Raw genomic sequence first — 6000 nt, 5'->3', positions numbered from 1 at the left:
ATAAGCAATATTAAAATACAGAGACTACCGAAATCTACTCCTTTTCTTTCTGGCTATGGGCACAATCCCACTGTACTTCCTACGAATTGGCTTCTTGCTTCTCCTGCATCATGTCTCTCTGAAAAATACTGTTTCTGTGTCTCTTCAAAGTGCCACCTGGGGCTTGCCCTGGGGCTGGCTTGCGGGTGGAGGGGAGGCCTGCTTCCATAAGAGGGGCATACCAGATTGCGTTCTCTGCCTCTGCCATTCTCTCTCCCACAACACTGGGTCAGAGTTTAGGTCTGACCCCTCGTTTCCCATTGTCCTTCCCCTCGACCATCCAGCCCCAGCCACTCAATCCCAGTCCTCCATTTATGCCTTGAACAGAGATTTGGAAGAGATGCATGGAGTGAAGTTGCGTTCCCTCCACAGGGCCATTGCATTTCCTGCTCCCGTTAATGGCCCTGTTTATTTCTTCCTGTCAGCCATGGATGGCTCTCTCATCTCCTCAGTTTTCCTCATGTGAGAGGCCTTCTTGACAACCCATTTCCCATTTGTCTTTTATGTTTTATTTTTCTTCACAGCAGTTACCACCATAGAACATACTATATATTTTATTTATTTACTGTGTGTCCATCTCACACCCACCCTAGAATGTAAGTTCCATGAGGGCATGACTTTTTCTTCCTTTTGTTTACTGCCTATTTTCCTCCAACACCTTCCCTTATAAAATGAGTTGTGGAGTAATCTCCCTTTCTCTGTTATCTGGAAGAATTTGTTCAACTTGAGATGATCTGTTCCTTGAAAGTTTGACCTCTCCTGTAAGTCCATCTGGGCCAGTACATTTGTGTGTGTGGTAGTGGTGGTGGTGGTAGTGGTGGAGGCATAATTTTAACCAGTGTACCAGTACCTTTAGTAACTATAGCACTATTCAAAAATTTTTTGGAGTTTTAGTAAATTATATTTTTGTAGAAATTTGTTAAATTTTCAATATCGTTGGCATATCATTTATTTTTTTGTATATATATATATTTAAAAATATATTTTTATTGATTTTTAGAGAGAGGAAGGGAGAGGGATAGAGATTGGAACATCAATCGGCAGCCTCCTACAGGCTGCAACCCCTCTTCTTCCGCATCCCCCCACATGTCCCTTACATGTGCCCTGACCTCTTGGTTCCTGGGTCGACACTCAATCGCTGATCCACGCCGGCTGGGCCATTTTTTTTTTGTATATTTTGTAGCTATACCCCCTATTATTCATAATATTGCTTATTATTATTGTAACTTTTATCTTATTTTGGTAAGTCTTGAAAAATTTATCTATATTAGTTTTAACAAAGAACCAGCTTTCAGCCTTTTGGTTCTTCTCTATTGCATTTTTGTTTTCCGTTTTGTTGCTCTCTGCTTCTGTTTTTATTTTCTAATTTATTCTATTTGAATTTGAAAATATTTGAAATATTTTCTCCCTGAATTACTGAAGAATAATACTTATATTCTAATGTAAGTACTTAGCTATAAATTTCCTTCGAAATATATTTGGCTGCATCCTAGAAGTTTTGATATATGGTGTTTTTATTATAATTCAATTTTAGATATTTAAAAATTTTTATTTTGATATTCCTTTTTAACCCATGAGTAATTTATCAATATTGCTAAATATGTGTACATTTTAATTTATATTTCAAACTTCTAATTTAATTTCCTTGTGGCCAGAGTTCCAAGTCTGCTTTGTATCTAACTTTAAAATTTATTGAGACTTTTTAAAGTACATGATCAAATTTTACATACATTCCATGTGTGCTTGAGAAAGATGTATATTCTCTATTATTTGGAAAATGCTACATGTATTAATTATTCATTATTTGTTATTTGAGTGGGTCATAGCTTGCAATTGAGTGCTTCATATTTTCTATATCCTTGCTGATTTTTTGTCTTCTTGATCTATCATCTAAAAAAGCAATGCTAAATTCACCCCAGTTTTACAAAATTTCATCAAGCGCACTTATGTTTAAAATTGTTCTCTTCTTGGTGAATTAAAACTTTTATTATTTAGTATTAATTCTCTCACTCCCTAATACTCTTGTTGTTTTGGAGTCTAGTTTAAATGATACTAATATGCTACATGACTTTCTTCTGGTTCATATTTGCCTAATGTACCATTTTTTTTATCGTTTTGCTTTCAACCCTTGCCTGTCCTTATCTCTTATAAATAACACATACCTGGACTTAAAATATTTAGTCTATTAATAACTGAGTGGTGAGTTTCAATCAAATACATTTATTTTAATTATTGATATATTTGGATTTACTTTTACTTTTATTGTTGTTTTCAGTTTCTATTTTTAAAAATATTTTCTTGCTTTTGAAAAATGTTAGCCCTGACCAGTTTGGCTCAGTGGATAAAGCGTTGGCCTGCAGACTCAAGGGTCCCAGGTTCGATTCTGGTCAGGGGCATGTACCTTGGTTGCAGGCACATCCCCCGTGGGGAGTGTGCAGGAGGCAGCTGATTGATGTGTCTCTCTCATCGATGTTTCTGGCTCTCTATAAAAAAAAGAAAAAAAGAAAAAAAATGTTATATCAATATTCCTCCCTATAGGACAAGAACTTTTGTCCTTTGTCTCTCTCTTCAACTTCTACCAACCCCTATCTATACTGTTAATATGGATTATTATTGATAGTTTTCTCCTTTTCTTTAATCTTAGCTATTGTTTAACATATAACACAAACTCCCCCACGTTATTTGGTCACCACTGTTTTATGTATCTCTTGCATCATCTCCTGCATTTGTCTTTCTTCTTTTTCAAGTGCTTTATATAACTCTATTTTTTATGAGTGTGGTGAAATATTTGAGGGCTTGTCTACTTGAGAAATTTTTAAAATCATGCTTATATATTTGGACAGCAGTTACAAAATTTTAGGTTTAAAGTTCTTTTTTCTTTTCAATATTCAAAAATATAATTCTATATTTATTGTATACATTGTTGCTGTGGGAAAATATGATTTTAATCTGCATCTGCTTTCCCTTCCCTGAAAACATTTAAAATATTCTTTTTGGAATTCTTAATTATTATAATAATGAATCTAGGTATGAGTTTTACCTTATACACATGGTTTTGTCAGTTCTGGGCCCTTTAAATTGGAAGTTTCTAGTCTTTTATTATTCTGGGAAATTTAGTCTACTATTTTTAAAATTATTTCTTCTTTCCATTTTAATTATTTTCTATTTCTAAGAGAAAATAATTAAATATTACTTATATGTTAGCTCATTCTTCTACTTCTAATCTTCATATTGCCAGCTTTTCTCTTATATTTTCTGATTCTTTGATTTCTCTCCTTTCTGGGAGAATTTGTCAATCTGGTCTTTCAAATTGTTAATTTATCCCCTGGCTGTTTTTGTTTGCTCTTTATGCCACCCTTTATTGCAAATATTATATTTTTATACTTATTATTTATAGTTTGATGCAATTATATGATTTCTTTTCTGTTTTGTGTTGCTAATATTCCTATTTTTATTATTTAAAAATATATTTTTATTGATTTCAGAGAGAAAGGGAGAGGGAGAGAGAGATAGAAACATCAACAATGAGAGCGAATCATTGATTGGTTGCCTCTTGCACACCCCACACTGGGGACTGGGCCCACAACCCAGGCATGTGCCCTTGATCGGAATCAAACACAGGACCTTCAGTCTGCAGGCCGATGCTCTATCCACTGAGCCAAACCAGCTAGGGCAACATTTCTATTTTTAAAAGTATGCCTGTCAGCTTAATTTTAACTTGCCTCAGTGTCCTGATATTCTGGTGGAATCTTTATTCTTGTGTGTTTTATTTCTCTTGAAGGGATGGTGTTCCCAGTTATCTTGTTGATTTGGCTTTTGAGTTTGTTTTCCCAGAGGGTATCAGCTTTTCCTCAGGCAGTGCACCAGAGCCCAGCCCTGTCCCTTCCAATGAGCTCAGGAAGGAAGGGGAAATGAGCCCTGGGGTACAGAGCTCCTCACTCTGAAAAACAACTCGTAAAGTCAGGACTTTACCTTTGCCTTCCAGAAGAAAGCAGAAGTAGGAGAAGATGCTTTTTAAAATTTAATTCCTCAGCCTTGGGGAATTGGAAGAGGAGTGCAGAAGCAACTGTCTGAGGGTTTTTAGTCTCAAAGGTTTTCAGTTCTTCATCCACATTGAACCTTTGCAAGTCTGATTTTTCTCCTGAGGTTAATGAGTGTGAGTTTGCGGGGCAGGAGCAAAACTCTCAACAGTTCCTTTTCCATTTCCAACTTTTACAGCTGTTCTTGATCTAAGCGAAGCCACCTTCTACTATAGACACACAGGTCCTTAAAAGGACCTGCTCTCTTCTCAGGGTTTCTTAAAGTGTCATAGAGCACACCTTCTCCAGTTCACAGGTTACTTTAGTAGACAGAGCCCATAGTTGAGATGAACAAACTCTTGACACAGATCTCATAAGTCACGTTCCCTCTGTCAAATGCTCCCATTTTCTGCCCCTTGCACTTCATTTCAGCCAAGGTGGTCTTTCTCGGGACCTCTGCTCTACACCTTTGGTGCAATAGCTTTCGGCTTCTCTTACTTGGCTCCACTTGTTTCCCTTTTCTCCTCCTTAGCTTTTCCTTTGTCCTGAAAATGCAAATGTCACTCAACTGATTACTTATCTTAGAGGTTTTTTCCTGAATCACAGCAATTTTTGATCCATTTTATCCCACATTGACTCAAATTTCTGCTTAATAAAAGATAGAGGTGAAGAGGAATAGAAAGATTTACCTGTAAATGGAGTTTATAGCCCCCTCCCCCTTCCCTGCTTCCCTAAGATACCTATCTCCACCCTGCTCACTAGGTGACAATCTTATTCCCGTTATTTTTTTTCTTCAAAATCTGGATTTGACAGTTTTCAGACTCAGGGATACAGGATGCACTGAAAGCCAAGGATGAGATCTGGGCTTAAAATGGAAGCATGGAAATTTGAAAAGTTGATAATGAGACCCCCGCACCCCTGCGCCAACCAGCCTGCTTGCCTTGCCTTCTGCCTAGAGTGCTGAAGTCAGAGATGTCCCTCCACCTAAGGATGGAAAATTTATCTTTGGAGAAACTTTAAGTCCCCAGAGAAAACACCTTTATACATTGTTACTTCCCTAAAAGAAAAGTCAGCTTTCTATTGCTTGGTCATTTCCTAAAGCCTCCCAGTCAACAAGTTCCACCCATGTATACAGAGCAGACACTCAATTGTAAGACTTCCCTATTAGTTGGATATGGACCAACAGCGAAGGATCAACACTCATTTGAGGACAGCTTTCAGCATGAGAGACCAAAACTAGCATTGTCTCTAGAGGAGACACACCTGCAGGAATCAGAAAAAAACAAGTTGAATAATGTTTTTAGTAAAAAGGAACAGTCTGAGAACAAAAGAGAGCTCTTTGAAATAAGAAACATAAAAGCTGAAACAAAATTTTCAGTGAGACTTAGAAGATAAAGAGAATCTCTTAGAAAGTAATAAAAAAGACAAGAAGATCATCAACTGAGGGAAAAGATGAGAAAATCAAGGGTGTGTTTTAGAAGTCTAACATCTTTCTGGAGTTCTAGATAAAGAAAATAGACTGGAGAAATTAAAAAAAATATTATAAGAAAATATTAGAACTGAAGGACATAAATTTCCAATTTAAATATACCTAAGAGAACCTAGCATAGGATTGAAAATACTGGGTAAAAACTTTCAGAAAGATAAAAGAGGTCACAAAGCATCAGAAATTAAACTTGCATTTGATTTTTCAGTAGTGATGCTAAATATTAGATAACTAGAGGCCCAGTGCACGAATTCATGCATGGGTGGGGTCCGTCTGGCTGGCCCTGCCCTCGATCAGGGTCGGGGGGCAATCGGAGGTGGGGTCAGTAGGGGAGAGGGGCTGCAGGCAGTTGGCTGGCTGGCCCTGCCCCCTGGTCAAAATCCCGGTCAAACTCCAGGTCGAGGAAACAATTTGCATATTAACCTTATATTATATGGGGTATTAGAATATTTCTAA

This window comes from Myotis daubentonii, chromosome 3, assembly GCF_963259705.1.
Source record: "Myotis daubentonii chromosome 3, mMyoDau2.1, whole genome shotgun sequence".
NCBI lineage: Eukaryota > Metazoa > Chordata > Mammalia > Chiroptera > Vespertilionidae > Myotis > Myotis daubentonii.
Note: the sequence above shows the minus strand (reverse complement) of the source record.